Below are 14,371 nucleotides of genomic sequence, written 5' to 3' on the forward strand. Positions count from 1 at the left end.
AACCATATAGGAGCCTATTCGTGACCAGACACACACACAGACGTTCAGCTTTATATTATAGATATAAAATAAACGAGTCAACACTGTCCACCATGGGGCTCGATCTTTACAAGCACTGCATCTCCTCCCCCTATAAACAGTTTAAATTTATTTGTTTGGCTTGTAATTATTTTTGGCAGGGTGAGGGTTATTGCAAGGTCTCAAGCTGAACTAAATAAACACGTTACAAAACCAATCAATCATGCTCTCATATTTTAATTAAAATCTTTACGCTAACGACAGGAGTAATAGCTTAACAACAAAATAGAAAGCCATCACCAATTGGACACTTTCTACCTCACTTTTGTTCACTTACTAAAAATGTTACTCACTAATTACCTCATCAGCAATTCGGATTTCATAAAAATATTAAAGTTATATTGAACTTTGTAGCTTTAAGATAGCTGCCATTAAAACAACATTTTTTTTTTTTTTTTACTCTTTTTCAGGTCAAACAAAACATTTTGTCACTTGGACACAAGGGCTACTATTTTGAGCCATGTCTATAGACGACTTCGTAAGGAGATGAGCAAGATGTCTGTTCACATTACATTTAAACTTTGGGAAGCAGGAAGCCGGGAGGAGATTCCAAAGTCTAGCACTTCGAGAGAAGAAGCTATTAGAATAGAAGATTTTCTGGCATTCAAAGATCTCTACAGTGAAGAGGTGGAATTTTGCTGCTTGACGAGATTTGTCGAGGATATGGTCATCGAGTAGATACAAATGCAATAAGTTCATCGGAACACATTCCATTAAAATGCACATTATTTTAACCTGTAGAAATAAGAGATTTAGTCACAAGGTAAATTAAATGATGTGATTTGGCATAATCATGTAGACACACTGGCTTGTGTTACATAACCAAAGTTAAGCAATATTGAGCCTGACTAGTATTAAAGTGTTCTCTACTTATTTTGACATTGTTTCCAGTCGTCCTTGACTTCTTGTCACTGGAATCAAGCAAATGCTAACTCAGGAAACGTGTGATAGGGGATTGTGCAACCCTTGCGGCACAATCCCCTACCACACCGATGCTGCCATCTTTAAAGAGGGTATCCACTGTCGCTTAAGACTTAATAGTGGCCAGAAAGACTATAAGATTAAACCCAGAACTCCAACTTCCAACATAGACCCTCACTACTAGGTCTCCTTCTCCAACATCAGTGGTCTACGTTCCAACCTTTTAGAGGTTAAAATCCAATTATAGAAGACCAAACCAAATGAAACCTATTCTTCCTAAGCGAAACTGGCATTGGACCCACTATTTCTTTAGATGAGTTCGTAATTAAAGGATATTCGAATTTAGCATTTTGAAATCTGACCCCCAAGATTGCCATGGAATATGTGCCTATATCAGAGATGGCTTATCATTATATTGGTAGGTGTAGAATAATCAAAAGAACTGTAGTAGTCAATAACACACAACAACAACAATAATAATAATAATAATAGCAGCAACACTTACCAAGGGTCCAGCTTATGCACAAGACTGACACCAGATTGAGCTGGACTGAGGGCTTGTATTTATGTACAAGCATATCCAATCAGGTGATTCAGCCAATCATAATCCAAAAAATAGACTGGCCCATGTGTGCACAATGGAATCTCCCATTGTGCCATAAATAGTTCTCCTCTTTCATGAGAGGTAACTTTAGTCTTTGCCAAGTTATCCACAACTTGAACGCTGACCGAAAGTCCACTACACAATCCAATAGTAGGGACATCTCCAGAGAAGAGTCTAAATTGCCCTATATGTGATTCCGGGTTGCACTTGCTCACACTACTGTATTTATATTTGCTGTTTATTGCTCCATAACAGTGGAGTTACTATCTTTAAGAACATATCCAAGAAAATTGATCACATCCTGTCTGCTCATCCTTCGGCTAATATTCACATCTGTGGTGTCTTCAATGTTCACAATGTGGAATGGTTAGCCCACTTAAACATGGCAGATGATGAGGGGAGGTTCTGTCATGATTTCTCTGTTGCTTATGACTTAACTCAGATTATTCACGAACCCACCCATGTGCCCAACAGTGATGGTCAGTATGCAAGTCTCCTAGACCTCTTTCTTACAACTTGCCCTAAACTATGTTCATGGTCCGTTCTGCTAGATCTACAGCAGATGTGCTAACAGTCATATCTCATAGGATTAACAAATCTCTTGAGAGAGGCTTCCTTTCTAGGGCAATTGCTCTTGACATATCAAAGGCCTTTGATAGGGTATAGCATAATGGTCTACTCCACAAAATCTTCAGTATAGCTGGAAATGTCTTAAATTATTAAATCATTTATCTGATAGGTTCATAAGAGTAGTGGTTGATGGGCAGAAATTCGAAGCTCACAGTATTAATGCTGGAGTCCCTCAGGGGGTCCATTTTGGGCCTGACTCTCTTTCTGATCTACATCAATGATCTTCCAAATCACATCCTAAGATCATTTGTAGACATTTATAATGATGACACTACCATCTATGGCAATACTTCAAAGGTTGTAAACGACCAAGTTCTCTCTGATTCTCTCTCCTCTGATCGTGATCACGTGGTGCAATGGGGAAAGAGGTGGCCGGTTAATTTTAATGCATCTAAAACTAAGCTTCTATCTTTACATCATCAACACTTTGATCCCTGTCTGGCATCAATTGAAATGAATGGCTATTGTCTTGGGGAGGCTCCATGTTTTGATAAGCTTCTGAGCTTGACCTTTACTCCTGATCTGAAATGGAACACATACATTAAATCTGTTGCCAAGGCTGTTGGAAAAATGGTGGGATTGTTCTACCACTCCAATAGATATCTCACTGCTGATGCAATTCTCTACCAAATATGTCCAACGCTGGAGTACTGTTGCCACATCTGGGCGGGAGCAGCTAGAAGGATCTTATCCTGCCTTGACAGAGTTCAAAATAGACTTTGTAGCCTAGTGGGGGATGCCCTTTTCTCTTCCTGGCAACCTCTTTCCCACAGAAGAGACATTGCGAGCATGTCTCTGCTTTATCGTTATTTTCATGGCAAGTACTCGTCTGAGTTCCAATCTATGATCCCCCCTTGCTTGACTTTCACAAAAAACATTATGCGTGCATAAACTTAAATGCAGATTCCATGAACAAACCTTCTTTCTTAGAACTGCACGCCTGTGGAACTCTCTTTTGTCTTCCTGCTTTCCAGCTGACTACAATATGGTCGCCTTCAAGTCCATTGTAAACAGACATTCATTTACAGGTACTTCCAGAATAATGCCCTGCTTCTTGTTCAAAAGTCTTCTTGTACGCCAATGTGCTTAACAAGACTCTGCAGTGTTGAACACATGGCATTCTGCCTTTGTCCGGCCATGTTTAGGACACGCCTTTCACTATCACTCTCCGCCCAAGTGTGTCACACGTCTATTTCTGAAATCAAGGGTCCATGTTTTTCTCTTTATATAATCTTTTTCTTCCTTTTTTTCTTACAGCTGCTGCTTCTATATGCAATCCTGCACTCCGTTACAGGACTAAAAGAGTTAAAGTGAGACAAAGTTTGGGAAATAAACCAGTCTCCTATGAAAGATAACAGAAAAAGACAACCTCAAAGTACTGGGTCAAAGAAGAGTAAAAAAAAAGCGATGTCAGCGAACATAATGTCACGGATATCTAGGTTAAAGAAACACATTTTTCAGATTAGTCTGGCCTATGGAAGCTGTGTAAAACAGATTGCTAATAACGCCATAATAACTGAAAGGAAAACTTTGATAATTGCGAAGAGTGAAATGCCCACTAAGATCTCTGTTGACTGTGTCCACCCACTTATTCTTAATAAAATAGTTAACTAATTAGTTAAGAGAATACTAGTCTCTTTCTCTCTCTCTCTCTCTCTCTCTACACATATATATCTTTCCCTCTTTTTCACACATGTGAGTATTTCTTTCTAAAACAAGTGAAGCGTGCATGCCCCCCCTCGTGAGTGCACAGTGAACGAGGCATAAAAAAATGGCAACGTTCAGCATTGCCCCCCCCCCCCCCATTTAGCCCCTAAAGTCCCCATGGGACATCAAATCCTGGTGAAAATGAACAGTGTAGTTTTAAGCCTTAACATATGTAAATTGGAGTTCTGCACCATCCAAAAAAGAAATGACTAAGTCCATCATTTGCCCACCCCCTATTTAGCCCCAAAAGTCCCCCAGATCTTAACATATTTAAATTTGAGTTCAGCACCATGCAAAACTGCTAAATAGACATACACAGAAATTTTTGGACAAATATGGTAAAATAGTTCCAAAAATGGAGTGTTTTTATTAGCACTAAAAGAGCCCCTGGGGTACATCTAAGAATTATCGCGATGTATAGACAAACAAAATTATATAGAAATCAGTTAGTTACAACTTTTCAAAAGATTTTATAAACATCCCAGGCATCAATTTTTTTTAATAAGCACAAAAGTGTTAATTTTAGCCATTTTAACCCGAAAGGCACCCCTAGAGTTTTCTCGGAAAATCTGTTCTGTTACTTTTTTATTCATATTATGTTTAAGGTTTGTGCAAAAATTCCAAGGCGTAGTTATGGAGAAAAGTGCGAACAGACGAACGGACAACGGTGAATTTACAGGTCCACCCTCCTTTTGTCGGGGGACCAAAAAAAACTTAAACCTTAAACTCGCATTGAAGATCTTAATTCTCTTTACTGTACAAGAAAGAGACTAAAAAAAATAACCATGTATACAGAATTTTTTAAAATATGAAACATGAGTAGGCCGTCTGGCGTTACCCAGTCGTAAGGTACGCTTAAATATGATATTTTAATTCATGCAGATTACAGATTTATGATTATAAAGACAATTCTCTATCGATTATTATATTGAACCTAATATATAGTAGTGAGATCAAAACTAAAAATATATAGATGACTTGGGTGTCATCAGCTATTTTTTTCCAAAAGATAAAGTTCTCGTAGACTTTCAGCAACCGATAAACTTTCTTGCTTGTTCTTTTTGTTTCTCATGAGGCCAGGTTTCTCTATCGCCTAAACATTTTTCTCACACTTGAGGCTATTCTCTAGAAATCTGCTATCAGACCATGCATGGAGTACTCTTGTCATATTTGGGCTGGTGAATCTATGTCCCATTTGAGGGTTCTTGATAAATTGCAGAAGCATACCTATTATTTGATTGCCCCACCCCACCCCACCCCACTCTTTCTTCTTCTCTGCAACCTTTCTCTCACAGACGTGATGTTGCTGGTCTCAGTCTTTTTCTACAAATACTATTATGGCACGTTAGAACTGTCTGATCTATTCCCTGCTTCCTTTGCTCCAGCTCGTTTGACTAGCTGGTCTAGTGGTCAATTTGTTGCTTTGATACCTCATTATAATACAGTTTCCTATTTCGGTAGTTACTTTCCACAAACTGCAGGCTTGAACTCTCTTCCTGCTGACTGTTTTCCCTCCTACTTATAACCTTGGTGCTTTCAAGAGTAAGGCCAGCCAATTGGCATCTGCCGTCTTTGTGATAATCATATTTCATTCTTGTTAGCTTTTTTTTTTTCTTTTTTTTTTTTTTACATCAACTGACTTGTCTGGAACGCTTTCTTTGAAAATAAAAAAGCGCCAGAAATGTTATTTTGATGGTATGGCCATGTTGAAAGAATGGATGAGAATTCTAAAGTCCGTAGATGTAGAACAGTTGAAGAATCAGATTCAGTTTATGTGAGAAGGCCAAGGAAAACATGAGAGGAAGTTATAAAAATGAACTTGAGAGAGAGAGGAAAACAAAAACAGAGAGATAGACAGAGAGAGAAGATAATGACCTGACCAGAGAGAGATTAGTCAATTTCTTAAAGCAATCCAATGCATACCAGCATGTAAAGCAGACATTAAACTGATGATGATGATGACAACGAGAATTTACTTCTTTACAAAACTAGCCTGGGTGCCTAGCGTTGCCCGGGTGCTTGTAGGTGTGTGTTGAGCAAAAAAAAAAAAAAAAAAAAAAAAAAGTGGTAGAAGGTAGGCAGGCTCGAACCCGAAATGCGAAGGCGGAAAAGAAAGTGAAAGAAAATCTGAGGACTTACCGCTACTCCATGACGCAACTGGAAGTCTAAATCATTCAAATTTAACGTAGTCAATCAAAAATAAAAGATGACTTATAGAAAAGGCGTTGCTTTTAAACGTCCCGCGAAAGCAAATTAGACACATGGTCGTTTTTAATGTGGAGGAAAAGCAACTAGGCCAAAAAAAGGGGCACTCTGGCAATATCCAAATAAATAGTAATTGCCTCAGTATGAAGGGTTTCCCCTACATTGACCAAGGCCCAATTACAGAACAGATACTACTAGGCCTGAAGGCGAAGCGATTACGTTTCAATAGTTTCGCTTTATATATACGGAGAAAACAAACAAACACTGGAGACAACGGCACGGTGGGAATTTTGTTTAACTCAATCAAAAAGAAAGAGAGAGACGTCTGTTTGCGAATGTGAGATATTACAATCTGGGAAGTATGTGAAAACTTATCGCAGAATCTAACCAACGCAAGAAACCCGATTTGAAATGCTTTTCATGGACGTACACAAACACTTGTGCCCATTTTGTCCTTTATTTAATAGACTAGCCTGGGTGCCTGGTGTTGGCCAAGTGTTTGGAGGTGTGCGTTGAGCAAAATAAAACAAAGTGGTAACAGGCAGGCAGGCTTGAACCTGTACCGTAAAGAAGGAAAGGAAGGTGAAAAAAAAATGTGACGTCTTTGCTGTTGCGTCCATCGCCCATCCGGAAGTGACAAAGGTTTAAATTAAGGCTAGGCAATCGGAAAAACTGGATGACTTTTGAAAATATCAGCAAAAAAAGTGAAAAGTACCCAGTTGACGGTGAAGGAATTAATGTTTTTGGCCAATTTTTCGATATTTGTCATCTGAAGAGTCGAGCTTCAAAATGTTACTGATCTCGTAAAAGTCTGTCGCCTCTGTCAAAATTTTTAGGCAGACATACATACAGACATATATTTAAACAGAGAGGTGAGATTTATATTATGTAGACTGTTATTATAAGAAATATTTTAGTATTTCTTAGGCATGAACTGCCAGCAGTACACTCAATTAGCTTAATTGAACCTTTCGTAATTGAATCAAATGGCCCAATTACAACAATAACAAAAATTCCTTTCTCTGTTTTGACACTTTACCCAACAGTATATAGGTAACATAAAACCTTTCATTGTTTGTTTGTAAGATCTTGTTTTCCTTTTGTGTGGCATTTTCGTTGTTACAAATCTATTTATATATATATATATATATAAAAGTGACCTTGTCTGTCTGTCTGAGGAACGGGCTCTACCTTTGTCAAATTTCAGTCGGCAGACTTGAAATTTGATATCTAGGGGTTTCGGACCTGTGGAACAAATTTGATTTGGTCTTAAGCTGGTAAAAATAGCTGCTAAACTGAAACTTGGCAGGCATAAGTCAACTTAAAATGCTCTTCTATGCATGCGCAAATACACATTTGTTTTTAGTTTTTATATGTGTTAAGGCATAGTACAAATGGTCACGACCAAGGTTGGAACACTTTGTGTCTTTGGTTTCAATTCTACATGATGGCAATCAAGTCATAAGATGTTTTTTTTTTCTTTTACTTTTGAAATTACTACTCTATATTAACTGAAACCACTGTCAATAATTTTCCCCACTCTTTAACTGTGCCTAAATCAAAATGTAGATTTCATGAACAAAGCTTCTTTCTTAAAACTGCACACTTGCAGAACTCTCTTCCGTTTGCCTGTTTCCCACCTGACTACAACCTGGATGTCTTCAAGTCCAACATAAACAAATTCCTGATAAACTGCCCCCTTAAGTAATCCAATTTATCAAATCTCCATTACTTACGATTACTACGACATTATCCCATTGATTACTGTACACGCAATAACCCTTATCCTCGAGTGGCCTCCGGGCCTTGATAAGTGGTGACTCCCATGTAAAAAAAAAATTAAAATTAAGTACAATATAATAATAATCGATAAAAAATTGAGTACAATATAATAATAAATATGAAATCTGGATAAATTAAAATATAATATTTAACCCTACCAGACCGAGTTACCAATATACCGGTACTTTCTAAACCAGTATTTTTCCGACCGCATGTTTTTGTGTTGTCAAGGAGCTAAAAAGCTAAAAATCACCTCATCTGACCACACCTGTGCTGTGTGCATGGAGAAACACTTGAGATATAACAGACAGCACCCTGAAATATCTTACAAAAAACAACCCCCAAAGAAGGTGAGGACAAGCTTCTGATGCACCCACTGCAGAAAGTACCTGTGCATCAAGGTGGCTCCACCTGTTGGGCGGACTGGCATACGAAGGCTGAATACTGGCGGTAGATGACAGGCAAAAAATTACTAACGCGTTTAAATTTTTTTTCACAATTTTGCCCAGGAGGCCAGGCACAGTGGTAAATTAGGTTTAGTAGCTCAGGTCTGGTAGGGTTAAGCATATTTTACAATAGGAAACACCAGGCAGCCTGCTAGTATATATATAAAAGTGACCTTGTCCATGTATGTGGAACAGTCTCTACCTATCTACGCTGTCAATTTTTGGTTTACAGACTTGAAATTCAGTATATAGGGGATTTAGCCCAGTTAAACAAATTTGATTTGTTTTTTAACCAGTAAAAATTGCTACTAAGAGGGCATCATTTTTTTTAAATTAAAACTTGGCGGCGTAAATCGACTAAACATGCATTTATACGTTTAAAAACGTTAATTTTTAAAGTTTTGATATGCATACTGACTTAGCTCAGTAACGAATAATGTTGGAGAGGTTTATGTTTTGGTTTCAATTCTAGCTGATGGCACCCAAGTCATTTGTTCCTTTATCTTTGATTGGTTTGGTTGTTTTATGGCATATCATCCTTTTGGGTTATTTAATGCCGAATCCAGTTATTTTGGAAATAGGATTCATGTTGCATCCAGTTATTTTGCAGAAGGTTTTTATTCTTCAAGCTCTTTGTATCTTCAATCGCTAGTTTATAGTGTTTGGTTTGGTTGTTTTATAGTGGATTTTATCGTTTTTGTTCCCTGCAGAACATGAATGAATTTTGCAATGGGAAAGGGAAAAGGATTACAGTATTAATGTTTGGCACATTTTAAATTAGGAAACCAGTCAGGAAATGGGAGAGATAGAAAAAGAAAAGGGAAATGGGAAGAAGGAAAACGGGGAAAAGGTGGATTGTTGTTTTTGGTTTTGCAGAACATAATTAAGTTTTGTAAAAGGAAGCATCATAGTGACATATGGCCGAGTGATCCTAGACATTGTATCAAAGTTTACAGTTACCTGAGTTAGTTGAGTTCAATCCTGAACGAAGGCAGTGAAAAGTAACATTCAAAAACAGAGAATCAACAACTATGTCTCAGAGCCTAGCTGGACTCCAAACACGGTACCCCCGTAATAATAATAAAGGGTTGGGTTCGAGACTCCTAACAAACGGTTCCCCCAGTTCGATACAAAACACCTGATGAAGGCCGGAGCGCAAAACGGCCAAAACGTTGTGACTATAACAACCAAGATGAGGAAGTCAGTCCAACAATCTCAATAAATGAAAACACCTCATCTCCAAAATACAGAAAATTACTAAAAAGCATCAATGTTAGGTGCATTTCGTCTCAGGAAGCCAATATCTTCAGACAGCCTGATCTGGTAGCACAGGTTTTATGTTTGAAATCACAACTATATATTGAATACAATATAATAGCACGCAAGTCATATATTTTTTATCTTTGAAATCTACTATTTATTGAATACAATGTAATAATCGATAGAAAATTAACTCTATTTAATAATAAATATGAAATCTGCATAAATTAAAATATCATGTTTGAGCATAATCTACGACCAGGCAATGCCGAGCAGCATACTAGTAACATTATAAGAGTTGGTCTTAACAGTATAAGCCCTTCTGTATTCACACATTTACCAAAATAAAAAGTGCCATGAATGAAGAATTCGTTTTTTACATAAGCTTCTGGGCTTCACCTTTACTCCTGATCTAAAATGGAACATGTACATCAAGTCTGTTGCCAAAGTCGCTGGAAAAATGGTGGGATCCTTCTACCGTTCCAGTAGATATCTCACTGCTGATTCAATTCTCTATAAAAGTCAAGTACATCCAAGGATGGAGTACTGTTGCCACATCTGAGCAGGAGCTGCTAGAAGCAGCCTCTCCTACCTTGACAGAGTTCAAAATAGACTTTGTAGCTTAGTGGGGAATGCCCTTTTCTCTTTCCCACAGAAGAGACGTTGCGACCTTGTCTCTTTTTTATTGTTATTTCCATGGCAAGTGTTCATTTGAGCTCCAATCTATGCCCCCCCTTGCCAAACTTACATGAAAAACACTCGTCTAGCTGAAACCACTGTCAATAACCTTCCCCACTCTTTATCTGTGCCTACATCAAAACCTAGATTCCATGAACAAAGCTTCTTTCTTAGAACTGCATGCCAGTGGAATTCTCTGCCACTTGCCTGTTTCCCACCTGACTACAACTTGGACGTTCTTCAAGTCCAACATAAACAAATTCCTAATAAACCGCCCCCTTAAGTAATCCAATTTATCAAATCTCCATTACTAACGCCTGTGGAACTCTCTTCCGTTTTCCTGTTTTCCAGTTGACTACAATTTGATTGTTTTCAAGTCAGACGTAAACAAATTTTGATGAACCGTCCCCTTAAGTAATCCAATTTACCAAATTTCCACTACTAACGATTACTATATTATCCCATTGATTATTGTACACGCAGTGACCTTTATCCTCGAGTGGCCTCCAGGCCTTGATAATGGTCACCCCTATATATATATTAAAAAAACAAAAATGACTTATGGAGGCACGTGACATAGTGAATAGGGACGAGAAAGAGAAAGAAACAAGCTTAGAAGTTAGTGCCCCCAATGACGCTGCGTTAAACAATGCTGAAAGAGAAAAGATAACGAAATACCAAGGTCTTATGTACGACATGAAAAGAAACTGGAATCTTAGGAAGATCTCTATCATTCCAGTAATTATATAGGAGCAACCAAACTCGTAAAAAGAAATTTCAAACCCTACCTGGCAAATATACCCGGTGAACCAAGTGCAAGCGAGATACAAACAATTGCACTTAAAGGGATGGTTAGAACTTCAAAACGATCTCTCAGTTGGAATGTATGAAATATCATACGATTAAACAAAATGAGATTAAAAAAATTTGAAATAAAGAGAAGAGATATCCAACAAACTAAATCTCAACTTTAATAAAACTATCAGACAAGATCTTGTTTATCTGTGTGTTTCTCGTCTTGCCACATTTGGAAAGTGCCTGAGCACTCTTTCCTACCTTGACAGTATCAAAATCGACTTTGAAATGTAGTGGACGATGTTGATCTCTTCTTTCTTTGAACCTCTTTTGGTTATAGTCAAGATGGTGGTTTGGTTTGCTCTTTTTGACTTCCGGCTTCTACTGTCCATATGTTTGGACTAATTAAAAATGGTCAAGAAAGCCATTCTTAACATGGGGAAAGGGGTTGGTGGCTTTTATGTTATCTGAAAACAAGATATTCATTAATCAGTAAGGACCATATTTTGCTTGCCACAGTCACCCTCTGTATGGAGCAGAAACCAGAAGATAAACAGAGCAGAAAATCTTGATTATAACCTCTCCCCCGCCCTTTTCTAACAGAAGAGATGTTACTAGTCGCTTTCTACTCTATCATTATTTTCATAGAAAGTGCTCGGCTGAGCTCCAGTCTTTAGTTCTTCCTTGTAAGAAATGTACAGCAAGAACTCGTCTCGCTACCAAAACGAAAAAAAGTATTTCCTTTCTCCCTTCATGTGCAAAGTATAAGGGAAAATTTCCATGGACAGTTTCTTTACAAGGGTTTCGTATCGTTGGAACACGTTACCGCGAGACTGTTTCCCTGCTGAATACAACTTGGTCGTTCTCAAAGCCAATGTCAACAAATTCTTGTCACCAACCACCCCGTAAGCAATTAAACGCAGTTCATACCATTGATCAACGTTAATACTCGCATAGTATTCCTCATCTTTCGGCTGGCAATCATTCCTGTCTCATTCACCCTTATCCTCGAGTGGCTCTTGGCCTTGATGATCCAATAGTTATTAGTAATTATGACATATATTCGATTACTTTTCATTTATTTCTTATTAATCGAATACAAAAATAGGTACATGCAGAATAAGGACTGCTGAAATAATAACGTTATTATTTAGAAACCCATTCTTAACATGGGGAGGCTGTTTTGTAACTATTCTGTACTTTCACCTAACAATTTAATAAACAACAAACACCGTAAAAATTGAATTTAACTTGAAAATCCTATATACAAATAGCACGGTTCGTATTCTGCATAATTACCAAAAATAAATAAATATATATATATATATATATATATATATATATATATATATATATATATATATATAACCGTGAATGTATTTTGAATTATATTTCTTTAAGCTCGCCAATAAGTCTCCACCTGGAGAACACCAGGCAAATACAAATATTAAAATAATTTAAAAGTATGTTTTAAATCTTTAACTTTTTTTTAAGTTTAAAGTCATCGTGCAATTATATGATGTAGTTTATCTCCGATCGAAATTGTTAATAGTTTTATATTAAAAAAATTATTAGTTTGAAAAATGTTAAACCGAAATTTTTTTTTTTTTTTCAACGAAACGCCCTTTTTTGTTCTTTCGTTAAAAAACGAAAAACAAACAATTTCTAAAAAAAAAAAAATAATAATAATCGACATTGTTTATTTGACAACGTGTAACGACTGGTCCAATTATCGAGAAAAAGAAAATATTGGCTTCTTTAAGCGAATAATTAATACGAATACAAGTTTTAAAAAATCAGTTCGTATTTATCTTCCATAACTTTAGAAAACTTTTTAAAAAAATTAAAAAGATTAAAGTTTTTTTTTTCCGGGCATTATTATTAAAGATCAACGTTAATATTTTTTTTTGTTGTTGTTTTTTCTGTTTTAGGAAAAATAAAAAAAGAAAGAATTAATGTATTTAAAATAGGTTACTTACGAGATATGATGTAAACGTTTTTGTTCAGAGAACAAGTAAAATATCCTTCTCCTAATCAGATGTCAGGATTTCATTCCTCAAAACATCAACACGGGTTTTTACACCGGGGAAATCTATTATGCCAAGGGAAGTAACTCTAAATGATTTATTTTTAAAAAAGAAAAGTTCGCCTATCTTGAAGATGTTAGCTCACCAATTAGGCGAACATTTATTTTTCGTAGCGGTGACAAGTCAAATTAGCCCACCGTGCAAATTATTTTTCGCACTTTTTCCTATGTTTTTTTTAGGGGGGGGGGCTTATTAAGATAAGACAAATCGATTTTTTTAATATATTGTTTGAAGCAAAAAAACGGGAACTCTTTTACTCTTTTTTGACTCCCAATGTTTCGCCTGCGTAAAATTTACTGTAGCATCAATAAAATAAACCATTCATTCAAATGTCGCTTGTTATTGATTTAGCTGAATACGATATTAAAAATCATTTTATTGATACTTATGCACTTATGTTACCGGGCTGGCGGGCGTATTGTAACTATTCTGTACTTTCACCTAACAATTTAATAAACAAAAAGATATAAAACTTGAATTTAACTTGCTCATTATTTTTTAGTACTTATTTTTTTAATTTTTTTTTTTAGAAATAATTACCCGCCATTTTAAATTTAAACCAATGTATTCAAACGATCCTTTGGAAATTAAACATGTAAAATAGAGTGATGAAATGTTACCGTGCTATTTTTTTAAATAGTATTTTCAAGTTTTATGATATCTTTTTGAGTATTAAATTGTTAGGTGAAAGTACAGAATAGTTACAATACGCCCGCCAGTTGGGTAACATAAGTGTATAAGTATGTACGAGCCCTTTCCAAGTCTCACACAAAACACACATTCATATTTCAAGCTGTCATATACATACGCGCACACAAACATACGCGCCCACGTCCACACATATACACATATTCACGTTCGCGTACATACACTCACATTCACGTATATATACACACACGCTTACGTATACACATGTACTCACACACGCGAACACAAACACACACACATGGACAACGTCACTTCCGCTTTCTAAGGAAATACACATGCGCAAAAGACACTCCAGAAGCGAGTATAAAACATGGAGACAAGCTGTTTCTAACTCTTTTTAGGACCAACTCTCAACTAGAGAGGTTGGGCTAACAAGCCCCAGCCGTTTCGGCGCGCGCGCACGCGCACCTCACACCCACTTCCTACTATGTATGGGGCACGAGCTAATGACTGTATGTATACATTCTCCC

The 14,371-nt window shown here is 36.8% G+C and overlaps 1 protein-coding gene across 4 annotated transcripts in view; it reads right to left on the bottom strand.

Moving 5' to 3' along the window:
• The window catches only part of LOC145279943 (oxysterol-binding protein-related protein 1-like), a 493,074-nt gene extending 479,770 nt beyond the window's left edge, over positions 1-13,304 (bottom strand). For all 4 annotated transcript variants that reach the window (XM_080131542.1, XM_080131540.1, XM_080131541.1 and 1 more), the window contains exon 1: positions 13,086-13,304. The gene's annotated coding sequence lies outside the window, so the exon portion shown is untranslated. The remainder of the gene's footprint in view (positions 1-13,085) is intronic.
• Positions 13,305-14,371: the final 1,067 nt, after the last annotated feature.

Source organism: Euprymna scolopes, chromosome 7, assembly GCF_053919585.1.
Source record: "Euprymna scolopes isolate OS-2025 chromosome 7, ASM5391958v1, whole genome shotgun sequence".
Classification (NCBI taxonomy): Eukaryota; Metazoa; Mollusca; class Cephalopoda; order Sepiida; family Sepiolidae; genus Euprymna; species Euprymna scolopes.